Source organism: Halichoerus grypus, chromosome 9 (genome assembly GCF_964656455.1).
Source record: "Halichoerus grypus chromosome 9, mHalGry1.hap1.1, whole genome shotgun sequence".
NCBI classification, from domain to species: Eukaryota; Metazoa; Chordata; class Mammalia; order Carnivora; family Phocidae; genus Halichoerus; species Halichoerus grypus.
Window position 1 is genome coordinate 21,806,983 of NC_135720.1, and position 13,336 is coordinate 21,820,318.

General features: G+C 41.6%; 1 protein-coding gene and 1 pseudogene across 8 annotated transcripts in view; both read right to left on the reverse strand.

The window, feature by feature from the left end:
* PHACTR2 (phosphatase and actin regulator 2) overlaps nt 1-13,336 on the reverse strand; it is a 246,515-nt gene that overhangs the window by 123,365 nt on the left and 109,814 nt on the right. The gene's annotated exons all lie outside the window — the stretch shown is intronic.
* On the reverse strand, nt 461-1,279 carry LOC118544771 (V-type proton ATPase subunit E 1 pseudogene; annotated as a pseudogene).

Here is a 13,336-nt window from a genome sequence, read left to right on the forward strand (position 1 = left end):
TTTTAAATCACATTTACAGATGAGAAACGCTTCTAGGCCCAAACAGGTGAACAGTGAAGCTACTATTGCTGGCAGGAATGCATGCCCTCCATGCATTTGAAGCCTAAAGAGCAGAGACTGAATGTCAGAGAACACCATACACATCACCCTCTAGATGCGAGAACTGACAGCAGAAGACGAGAGGAAGAGCAGAGACTCAGGGAAGCTCCAGTAACCACAATCTGATACCCTCACCTTCATGCTACAGAAGCAAATGAAAGTTGTGCTACTTTCAGATAAGCTAAGAAGGAGGTTTCCTGATCATAGTAAGTGAAACTTTCTCTCATGTTAACAATTAGGCCAAGGGCATTAGCTACAGAGAGGATCCACTGATAAATACAGAATATTAGAAGAGCGAAGAGGAAGCCACACAGATATCTTGTTTCTTCAAATATCAGAAACTTCCGCATGATAGCAGGAGAGCAGTGGATGAACTCCACCTCACCCAAAGGTTTAGTCCAAAAACTTTCTGTTGGCATTTGCACCAAATAAGGCTCCCCGTACTTCTGGCATCATCTGCTGGGCTATGAGATCCAGCCGGCTTTCTCGGGTATTGGAAACTTTTATTTTACAATCTCCATTACAGATCTCAACTCCACCAGCTATTTCCTCAGGCAGGTAGGCCTCCTGATCAATTTGGACATCAACATCTTTTTTGGTGGCAATTTTGTACATAGGAATCCCTTTTTGCACTGCATGCTTTACCAGAGGGAAATTCTGCTTCCTGCAACGAACAATTATTCAGGGTTCTAACAACTGGTACAAACCCTGGAGGACCAGTCCATCCAGCAGCACGTGGTACCTGGTTGTATCTTTCACCACTTTGCTGAGTCTCTGTTTTGCTTCATTTAGTAGGTCTGTAATAAGGTCATCTCTTGCTCTGAGGACTTTGAGCCTTGCTTGATTCATCAAATTAAAAATCTGAATTTTCTTTTGCCTTTTCTTTCTTTTCTTTCTTCTCATAGTATTCCATAATCTTCAGTCTTTGGTTTGCACAAGACGACCTTTCTCAATGTTGAACTCTTCCTCTGCCTTCGCATCTATTTCCTCTGCTTTCTCATTGGCTTCTTGTTCAGTAAAAGCCATCATATGCTTTACCTGCTTTTGCACGTCAGCATCGCTGAGGGCCATGGCGAAAGCTCTGCTAGGCCGGAGGCCCACTGGCTCTAGCTTAGGTTGGAAGGGGGCAGTGGAAGGATGGGGAAAAGAAAATCCAGCAGAGCTTTCGGCTTCCTTCGCTTTATAATCTATATATAATTTCTATAGCAACTTCCCCCACGGAATTTGTCTCAAGGCACTCTCCTGTGTCTCCTGCGCTGAACTAAATGTCATTTGGAGGCCATGTCTTATTTACCATTGTAACACCAGCACAAAGTCAGCATATGGGTAAGGGCTCAGGAACTATGTATTTTATATATAAAGGAAGAAAGGAAGAAAGGAAGGAAGGGAAGGAGGGAGGGAGGGAGAGAGGGAAGGAAGGAGATGATTTGTATCAATGAATCGTTTAGTCCTGTGGGTACCCAGGGAAATAGGAAAAGGAAATTGAGTCTGCAGTAAAAGTAGTGTGGGCTTTACTATCAGGCCTAGTGATAAACAATAGTGTCAATAGAATATCATTTACAGATAAGTCCTTATGTTTTTTGATTCACTAATTGAGAAAACAGAATCTGAATATTTTCATAATCACATTGTTATGCATCTACTAAATACATACATTTACGTTTTCAATGTCCCCAGTTAAAACTTTGTTCAACTTCTCCTTTGAGATTACTGGCCTAAATCTATTTGTTAAAAATTGATTTGGTTGAAAACAGCAGTGCTAAAGCTAAACAGAAATGCCCATTAACTCACAAATCACTGCACACAGGTTAACAAACTGGAGGGAGGATTCTAATTTACTCTGCTTTTGTAGGAAGGAAATATTTGATAACTGAGGTAATGCAAGAAATATTTCTTTTTTAAAAAAGATTTTACTTACTTACTTGACAGAGAGAGAGTACAAGAAGGAGGGGTGGCAGGCAGAGGGAGAGGGAGAAGCAGGCTCCCCACTGAGCAGGGAGCCCGATGCAGGGCTCCATCTGAGGACCCTGGGATCATGACCTGAGCTGAAGGCAAACACTTAACCAACTGAGCCACCCAGGCACCCCACAAGAAATATTTCTTAATGGGGTTCCTGGGTGGCTCAGTTGGTTGAGCGTCTGACTCTTGGTTTCAGCTCAGGTCATGATCTCAGGGTCATGAGATTGAGCCCTGCATGGAGCTCTGTGCTCAGCACGGAGTCTGCTTGTCCCTCTCCCTCACTCTGACCCCCCTCCTGACTTGCGCATGCATACGCGCACACACACACACACACACACTCTCTCTCTCTCTCTCTCTCAAATAAATAAATAAATCTTAAAAAAAAAAAAAAGAAAAGTTTCTTAACACTGGGGGTATGGTGGGGAGATGTTAAGGTAGCCCCCTGATATTCACATCACTGTGTAAGCCCCTTTCCATGAGAATGAATGGGATCTGTGACTTGCTTCTGATCAATAGACTATGGCAAGGATGTATGGGATTATGTGTGTGTGATTGTGTTATGTAAGGTTATAATGTCTGTCTTGTTAGGAGACATTGTATTCCTGGCTTTGAAGAAGCAAATGGTATGTTGTGTGCTGCCATGTGGAGAGTGCTGAGAGGCAAGCAGCAGAAGGCAACCTCCAGGCCAAGGCCAGCAACAAACTGAGGCCCGCAGTCCTGCATTCTGCAAGGAGTGGAATGCTGCCAGCAGCCTCCCTGGGCTTGGGAGCATAGCCTTCCCCAGGCAAGCCTCAGATGAGACCACAGCCCTGGCTGACACCTTGACTGCAGTTTGTGAGGTCCTGAGACTCAAAGCAGAGGACCCCATTGAGTTGTGCCCTAACTCCTGACACACAGAAACTGAGGTAATACGTATTGTTTTAAGTTGCTACATTTGTGGTAATATTGTTACGCCGCAATAGATAACTAACACAAGTGGTAATACAGATTACTCGAAGGGAAGATGTATTCAGTAAAAATGGAGGACTAGAGGAAGTAGAATATATGTCAAGTTTACTTTGAATTGAGGGAGAGGCATATCAGGGAATAGGAAGAGACCTTAAGCAGCTGAGGAAGGAAACCAGATGGTTAAACTAACACTTTCCCCTTTGATGAGTTCAGGCTAGAGCCAGAAAAATACACTATAGATAATAATTGAGGACAAATGTAGTTTATATATCAAAATATATGGCTTTTATAAACTTATATCATATTTCATTCAAAAATGTTATAGTGGATGGGCGCCTGGCTGGCTCAGTCAGTGGAACATGCAACTCTTGATCTTGGGATCATGAGTTCAAGCCCCATGTTGGACATAGAGATTATTTAAAAAAAAAAATTATACCAGCAAAGCTGAATTGTCCACTTCCACCCATTATATCTGAACTGTAGAAGCAATTCTTAGGAAGTCACTTATAGCCCAAAGTGTGAATCTAAGCCCTAAGGACTGTGGCTTGTGATCCATTCTTGACCCTCAAAGAAGTATCTGGACCCATTATCTGCAACTCTTAGACATCCAGCTGTGGGTGCCTATTGTGTTGTATAATATAGAGTAGTATAATAATATAGAATAATGTAGGTTATATACATTATATCATTCTATCTTTCTAATTACTATTCCAAATAAAAAATATAGACTGAAAGCACAAGAGTAAAATTGCTCACATTATCTATCATCTATCTATCATCTATCTATCTATCTATCTATCTATCTATCTATCTATCATCTCTCTTACTATTGGAATATAAGCTCCATGAAGAAAAAGATTTTTTTTGTTTAGTCTTTTCCCCTTGCATATTGGTGGCAATCAATAAATATTTGTTGAATGAATGAAGCAGCTCCATATTTCCCTATCATTTTCTCATTTGTAAATGGGGGTGATAATAATAGTCTCCACCTGAATCAATTGTAAGGACTAACTGATGTAATACATGTGAATTGATTAGAACATAGCCTTGCATATAGTAACTGAACAGTAAAAATTAGTTACTATTAAAGCACATTATCTAATTTACTTATTGAAGGAATCTATTAGGAAAAAGAACCTGAGCACTGTAATTCATTTACAAATACAGGAGAATCTCACCATTAAGGAGGTTCAACTTCATGTTAGGTTTTCAGTTCAACTTGAACTTCAAGAATTTAAAGTAATTTTGAGGGATGCCTGGGTGGGTCAGAGGGTTAGGTGTCTGCCTTCAGCTCAGGTCATGATCCCAGGGTCCTGGGATGGAGTCCCACAGTGGGCTCCTTGCCTGTTTCTCCCTCTGCCTGCTTCTATCTCTGCCTGCCACTCCCCCAGCTTGTGCTCTCTCTGACAAAAAAAAAAAAAAAAAATCTTAAAGTAATTTTGAAGTAAATTTGAATATAGAAGTACACCTCCAAAATAACAGAGGACTCGAAGTCAAAAGCTTAAATGTGATTTTTTTCTATGGAAGTGTATATGAACTTGTGCTTTTTGTATATCATAAATTCAGAATCTTTCTAGTCCAGACTCTAACTCAAGCAGAAATCCCTTCTGACATTCCATCCAAGTGGTCAGGAAACTTTTCAAGTCTTTCCTAAAATTACAAAGACTGGCCATACCAGTTGGGGAGAATATATAGCAACAAGACTTTCATACATTGTTGGCAGGAGTATACAATGATAACTTGGAATTTGGAAATTTGGTCTGGCAGTTTCTACAAAGTTAAACACACACCTATACTATGACTCAGAAATTCTCCTTGCAGGCATTTATCCAGGAGAAGTGAAAACACATATCCATTAAAAGAACTGTTCAAGAATGTTCATAGAAGCTTTATTCATAATAGCCAAAAACTGGATCAAATGTTCATCAACAGGAGAAGGGAGAAATATATTTTGTATATCCATCAGTGGAATACTACTCAGCAAGAAAACATTTTGATGTGCTGCCCAGAACCCCCCTCAGGAATAAAGGACTTATTTCCCCATCTGCTGGGGGCACTGCTGGAAGACAGCCCTCAGCAGTCAGCCCTTTTTTTGGGGGGGGGTAGAATTTTCTTGGCTGAAACACACAGCCTTGCCCAAAGCACCACCTTCTTCCTGGAGAGGCAGTCTACGTCCAATGCCCAATCAACATGGGGTTGGGCAGAATGTGTCCCAACTTGAGATCACTCTGACAGGCCATCCAGCTCCAGAGCTCCCCTTGGCAGGCAGGAACTACCCATGTACCCATGTAGGCCATTGCTGGGAGCTCCCCTTGGGATCTGCTAAAGGCTGGTGTGGGGACTGGTTCACAGCTTCACTTCTCCCTCTGCTCAATTCTGCTTCTCTCCCCTCCCTTCCCAAGAGGCCTCCTTAATTAATGCCCTGCATGCTAATCTTTGTCTCTTTCTGGGGAATCCAACCTGTGAGAAACTACTGATAAACCCAACAAAATGGGTGACCCTCAAAACCATTTTACTGAGTGAAAGAAACCAGACACAAGAGAGTATATATTATATGATTGCATTGATAGAGTTCAAAGACTGAATAAACTAATGGATAGTGAAAGAAATCAGACCTCTGTTTGCTTCTGAGAGGGGACTGAAAGGAAATAGGCATGAAGCATCTTATTGTGGGGATGGGAATAATCTATATCTTGATAGGGGTCTGGGTTGCATGGATATATGCGTCTGTCAAAACTCATTGAATTATTCTCTTAAAATCTGTGCAATTCAAAAAATCCCAATAAAAAATGTAAAAAAGAAAAATAACCAGATCAAATTTGGTTCAAGTTGAACTATGGTCATCCAACATTCAAAATATTCAAAGTTTCACTATGGTCAATCAAGCCTCTGTTCATTTGGAGTCTGGCAGTTAATTTTTTGAACCAAAGTTTGGGAATTAGCATGTGTGTTTTGTTCATCTTTTTGTGGATTGCAAAATTAACAGATACGATCTTTCTGTTTGAATCATTAATTTAAAATGCTTCACTAATCAGTTGTAGCTACAGAGGCTTGTTAAAAGCCATGAAATTGCTTCTTCCATGATGATATTTATTCACGAATCAAGACATTGGATATAATATTCATTCAATTACAGATTCATCTACCTGAACGTTCACTTAGCATTGATCTCTCAAAGAATTCCAGATCAGCTTATGTGATCATAAAATAAAAGACCTTTTTGGCTGGAAAAGAATTCAGATACCTCAGTTTGCAGACAAGGAAGCTTTGGCTCATGGGCGGTAAGTGAGTTGCCAAGGTCAGTTGCCCTGGTCTAGCTGGGAGGAGTACGACATCCCAGGGCACATCCCCCCAAGCACCCCTGCCCCACAGTCCCTGTGCCCTCGCTCTCTTCCAGCAGCTCGAAGCTCAGCTTGGAGAGGAAAACAAAGAATGGATTTTATCCTGTGATTTCCTCTTTCCTCCACTGATATTTCTTGCTTTAAAACAGTTGCCCCTGTAATCAGCTTAGGATAACAAGTGCAGTTAGTGGAATAAAGGACTCTTTGATCTTGCTAGAGATCTGATTTTTGCCAGAAAGTAGGAGAAAACAGCACATCTGCTGCCCCCCCTGCTTTCTTCTACCTCTTATACAGCAACTTACTGGAAGCAAGCTTGGGGAAAAGTAAACTACATTTGATTCTCAGTAGATAAGTGTAACCAAGAAACTGAGGACATTTTATTAAAAATTCCAAAGACCTTCCATCTCTAAGGAGAGATGATAGCTAGTACAAGGTAACAGGTACATAGTTAAGAACAAAGTCTGAAACATGAACAACAGGTAAATCAGGAATGTAAACACTGTATTGCAATCATCTCTTTCTTTCTAGCTTTTTCTCACAAATCTGATGGCTCCCAAACAATGAGTTGTAAATCTTTGCTTCAGATGTTTTTGAAGAAACACCCAGGAAAGCAGATAGAGGCCAAGGGAAGAGAATGAAAAATACAGAGAGAGCCTACAATTAATGACATATTCCATCCTCTCCATCTACCTATTTTTTATGGTTGTTCTATTATAACCCCTTAATTGAGATCTAATTCCCATAGTATATAATTCACCCATTTGAAGTATACAATTGGATGGTTTTTAGTATATTCATAGAGTTGTGTGACCATCACTACAATCAGTTTTAGAATATTTTCATCAACAAGAAACTCTGTACCCATTAGCATCCCTCCCCATGTCCCCCCAGCCCTAGGAAACTACTACTGTACTTTCTGGCTCTAAGAATTTGTCTATTCTGGATATTTCATAGAAATGGAATCATACAATATGTGGCCTTGTTTCACTAAGTATAATGTTTTCAAGGGGCATCCATGTTCCAGCATGTATCACTGTTTCGTATCTTCTTATTGCCAAATATATACATGACATTTTATCGATCCATTCATCAGTTTGATGGACACTTGAGTTGTTTGCACTCTGGGGCTATTATGAATAATGCTGCTAAGAAATTCATGGACAAGGTTTTAGTGAACATATGTTTTTATTTCTCTTATGTATAAACCTAGGAGTGGAATTGCTAGTCATATCATAATTCTATGATTAATTGTTTGAGGAACTGCCAGACTGTCTTCCAAAGTGCCTGTACCATTTTATATTCCCACCAACAGTGTATGAGGTTCTCACTTCTCTACAGCCTTGCCAAGGCTATTATCTGTGTCTTTCGTTACAGCCATTCTACATATGGTATCTTATTGTGGTTTTGATTTGCATTTTTCTGATGTCTAATGATGTTGAGCATCTTTTCACATGTTTATTGACAATTTGTATATCTTTGGAGAAATGTCTATTCAGATCCTTTGTTTTTAGTTGGGTTGTCTTTTTATTTTTTAATTTTTTAAAAGATTTGTTTATTTATTTTAGAGAGAGAGTGTGTGTGCGAGCAGGGGGAGGGGCAGAGGGAGAGGGAGAATCCTCAGGCAGACTCCCCGCTGAGCACGGAGCTGGAGGGACATGGGGCTCTATCCCATGACCCTGAGATCATGACCTGAGCTGAAATCAAGAGTCAGATGCTAAACCAACTGAGCCACCCAGGCATCCCTGGGTTGTCTTTTTATTATTATAATGTAATGGTTCTTTATATATTCTGCATACAAGTCCATTATCAGATGAATGATTTACAAAAATTTTCTCCCATTCTCTGGACTGTCTTTTCACTTTCTTCATGGTGTCCTTTGAAACATTAACGTTTTTAGTTTAGAAAAATAGTTTTTAGTTTAATAATGTCCAAATTATCTATTTTTTTCTTTTGTTTCTTATGCTTTGGGTGTCATATTTAAGAGACCATTACCTAATCCAAGATCTTGAAGACTTATACCAAAGTTTTCTTGTAAGAGTATTATAGTTTTCACACTTACATTTAGATCTTTGGCCAATTTTGAGTTAATTGTTGTGGCAATCAATTAATCCTTGGTGAAAAATCAATTTTCCATAAATGTCACGGTTCATTTCCAGGCTCTCAATATTCTTCTGTTTATTCCATATATAAGCTACTGCCCCTAAATAAACTTGGTATATGGAAAGCTGCATTAATTCTCTCAGGCCATTAGTCACCGATGTCCTCGAAGCACAATAACAAATAGCCTAGAGATTTTACCTTTTACCTTCAGAGTCTATTAAGGTAAGGGGTTTAGCAGTAGCCGTGCAGAAACATCCCACTGTCCCAGTTCCAGGCAAGAAGGTGGAGTTCACAGATGGGAGTCAGAGAAGGCTTCATTATACCAAGGCGGAAAGACCAACTCACTTTATAACAGCTTTACCAACATCCAGAGTGAAACCTCAAAGCAGCCTGAGTTTCTAAGCAGGAGTCAACTTCCTGGTGTGTCCTGTGACGGGCCTCGTGTCCAGAGGGCCACAGTTTCATTCCACGGGACACCCCTGGTACCGCTGGGTCTGGAGGCATCCAGGACAAATATTTCTGTGGTGAGGTAACTGTAACACCAGGCACAACCAAGAGCGCCTCTCCTGCTTTGGGAAATTTGCCAATCTCCACTTTTAAGGGAGAAGATCTCTGCTGAGAACACCTGGTGCTTTTCTATTGTTTGCCAGGAGCTTCCGGGCTAAGTCTGGCCGGAAATCACATGGATGTTCCAGAGACAAGGCTGGGTGCCCCGCCTGCCCAGGGTTCATGAATCATCCTACTTAGACTGGCTGCTGTAACAGAATTATATAGTGTGTGAGACGATTATCACACACACACACAGAGCATCTTCCAGAGCAAACTCTGGGCCTTTGGCTCCGGGAGGGCATTGGGCTTTAATTCCGCCCGCGGCTGTCACTGATACTGCTTCTGGTCAACCGCCCTCAGCTCCGTGTACCTCCCAGGTTATTCAGGAATGGTGGGGGCTGCTCACCTTCCCCAACAGGAATTAGCAGCACGGTTGGGTTCCCCAAACTCGAAGCTTTGTAATAAGACCTGAAAACGGACCCAGCTTAGAGGGAATCTATCTGCTGGGAAAACAAAAGCAATGCACACATGTGCAGTCACGGGATCGACAGGTAATTCGTACATCCCACGGGGAGAAACATGGCCTGAGTCACTCCGAAGAGATTTTCGTCTGAGAAATGCTGGCTCAAATGTCCTTCAGCTAAAATAATCCAGCAGATACAGGAAAAGAAATAGGTGCTCCGGTATCCTTGTTTAGCTCCAGGCTGCTACCTGATGCAGTTAGGTAAAGTTTCTTTTCCTTGGAAGAACTTAAAAATTTTTTTTTTTAAACTGGGGATTTTAAGTTTAATCACAAAGAGCCACAACAAACTCATTTGTGCTTAAAAAATACATTTCACGGGGTGCCCGGGTGGCTCAGTCAGTTAAGTGTTGGACTCTCGATTTCAGTTCAGGTCATGGTCTCTGGGTTGTGAGATCGAGCCCTGCATCAATCGACTCTGAGCTCAGCACAGAATCTGCTTGAGGTTCTTTCTGTCTCCCTCTGCCGCCCCCCTCCACGCATGCGCCCTCTCTCCCTCTCTCTCCAAAATAAAAAAATAAATCTTAAAAAAAAATACTTCTTAAGACATGAGCACATCAGGTAGTGGCTTTCACTCTTTTTTAGTCAAACATCTGAGGTTCTCTAGTAAACCCTGGAGCCCCCCCCCCCACCGCTTACACACACGTACACACACACACACACACACACACAAATGTGAATCAACAAAGTTTGCCAACATTTTAAAGTCCAGGCAAAAACTTCATTCTTGCACCTCTGAAATTTTCCTTGATTCACGCCCATTTTGCATCCTCCTTCCCCCCTCCATCCTTACCTGTTGGGCTTGAATGTCACTGTTTACAAACATACACACAAAACGAAAGGAAAAAGGGAAGGAAAAGCTACTGAGTTTGAATGGTGGTTGGGAGGAGCACTGGCAGTTTGGAAGCTAGGAGGGGAGGCAAGACCTAGTTGGCTTTATTTAGCTGATACTCGCCACAAAGGCAGGCATGCACAGCCCCGCTCAGGCGCATGTATTCTGGGGCAGGGAAGCGGCTGTGGGAATGAAGAGTGGATCCCCAGTCCGCCTTCCTCGGGAAAATGAGGAGCTAGGTTGCACCTTCCATGATGCTAGCATGCCACATTTAGAGTATTCGTCTTCCCAGCACTTCAACAATCCACTGGCTCTGATTCCTTCCTACCTCGGGCTACAGCCTCAGTTGAGTGAGGTCAGGTTTCCTTACCACTCTGCGTCTCTTGTCTCCCCTTACTCATTCCACTGATCACAGCATTCCCTCGAAGTCAGCCTTGCCTGCTTTTTCTGCACCTCCCCTCTGTCCTCCTTCCACTCTTCCCAATTTACACACAGATCCATGTATTCTGCTTTTGTCCTTTGGATTTAATTCTGTTTTTAAAAAAGATTTTATATACCTATTTGAGACAGAGTGAAAGAGAGCGGGCATGAGCAGGGGGAGGGACAGAAGGAGAGGGAGAAGCAGACTCCCCGCTAAGCAGGTAGCCTGACATGGGGCTCAATCCCAGGACCCGGGGATCATGACCTGAGCCTAAGGGAGATGTTTAACTGACTGAGCCATCCAGGCACCCTGGATTTAATTCTTTTGAGAAACCTATGTAGAATTATGATAAACTCTTACTAATTAATAAGGCAAATTGATGACTAAACGAGATCTAGGGGAGGGGTGCCTGTGTGGCTCAGTCGGTTAAGCATCTGCCTTCAGCTCGGGTCATGATCCGAGGGTCCTGGGATCGAGTCCTGCATCTGGCTCCCTGCTCAGTGGGGAGCCTGCTTCTCCCTCTCCTGCTCCCCCTGCTTGTGCTCACTCTCTGTCAAATAAATAAATAAAATCTTAAAAACAAAAACGAGATCTAGGGGAATCTCAAGTAAGCCTATAACAACCTTCCCCCAATCTCAAAATACCCACTATGATCACCAGGTCCGCTTGCCCCAAACAATAGGCAGAAGAAACAGGGAAGAATGTGCAGCTCACAGTGCAGTTCCTAATTGGACACTGTCTTTATAGTTCCATTCTTCTGAGTTTTGTTCTTTTCCCCAGCCAGATGTAAATCCCCCTAATTCTCGAATAGACCCCATATGCAATCCCTCACCAGTCCCCCCTCTGCTGCCACTCTAAGCCATAACTTCTCCCTGGGGACATGGCAATATCCTCTCGACTGTACTCTCGATTTCAGCTCTGGCCCCTCTACCGTTCATTCTTCATACAGCCCGGGCCAATGAGCCCTGCTTTCTCCCCTAAAGCCAACTTTTCAGTGGTTTCCTATCGCACATTAAAAAAATTAATAATGGGAAATCCTTACCATGGCCTACAAAGCCTGCTTGAACTGGCCCTGCTCTCCTTTACCCTCCCCTCTCCAGCCACACCGGCCTCCCTTGGTTCCTGAGACACAAGGATATTCCCAGTCCAGGGCCTTTGCACTTGCTCTTCCTTCTGTGTGGAATGCTCTTCTCCTCGAATATCTGTGTAGCTTCCTCCTTTCTCATTTCATCCAAGGTCTCCCTTCAGCTAACAAATTTTCATGGAGGCCTTCCCTGCCCCTACATAAAGTTGTACCTCCCATGACTCTCTATTTCCCTTTATTTTTTCCTCATTATGACTTAACTGATATTAAGTATTTATCTGTTTCATTTGAAGCATGCCCACAAGGGCAGGGTCCTAGTCTGTCTTCACCACTATATCCCTAGAGTCTAGACTAGGGCCTATAGCACAAGGGAGGTGCGAATAAATAACACAGGTTAAATTGCTTCCATTTATTATAGGAATTTGAGACGATAAAAGGTCAGTGGTTAATAGGAGGGTTTGGAGTTGGATTGTTCTGGGTTTGAATCTTGATGTTACTTATTAGCTGTGTGACCTTAGCAAGTTTTTTTAACCTTTCTGAATCTCAGTTTCTCATCTGTAAAATGGAGATAATGTCACCTATGTGACAGAAAAGGATGTAACGAGCATATTACAACAGATATCCTTTAGTACTGGTTCGTAAGTTATAATATTTCCAATTACCAATATCAGTTATCAGCAATCAGTCACCACAGAATGTTCTATATTTTAATGGGGACCAAGAATAATTCTATGTTTTGTGCTTTTTACCCCTTAGAAAAAATGTAACTGCTGACAAGCATGGTAAAAACTCAATCTTTACAGTCTTGCTAAAATACATTTAAAAATCGTGTAGAAGAACCTTTAAGTACCCCACTGTAGGTACTTAAGAAACATTGACTATAGAGCATAAGAAAAATAATCACAAGACTGTTATTTTAGCACAAACATTACAAAGAATGGAAACATGTTGTTCTTCGTTGTTGTGAAACTAAGCAGTGGTGTTATAGTTAGCACGCTGAGCATAACTTCGTGTCAAGAGAGAATAAGGCTTCTCTTGCATATTTTTTCAGCCTATTCAGATATCAGTGCTTGGGGGAAATTCCACGAGAAGCATGTTGAATAGCTTCAAATCCTCCCATATTCTTGGTTAAATTTAAAGCTGAGGTCAGAGTGCTTCTGCCCTTCTTGACATTTCAAGAAAAGTGGAATTCTAATTATTTTCTCTATTTGTTCCATGACACAGGTAAGGGGGCTGTAGTTCAATGCTAAATTGTGCAAAGTGGGACACCATTTCAGTTGTATTGGAAAGATTAGGTTGTGTCTAAGAAGTGATTGTATTATATCAAAATGCTTACATGTGTGTTTGCATGTGTCTGTAAAATAAAGTTAATTAGATCTTAAAGGTCTGTCATTCACTGTACAATGGATATTTGGGAACTAGTTAATTCAGTTATTTCAAAAAGTCAATAAACTTTAAGGAGCTATGTTATGATATTAATGTT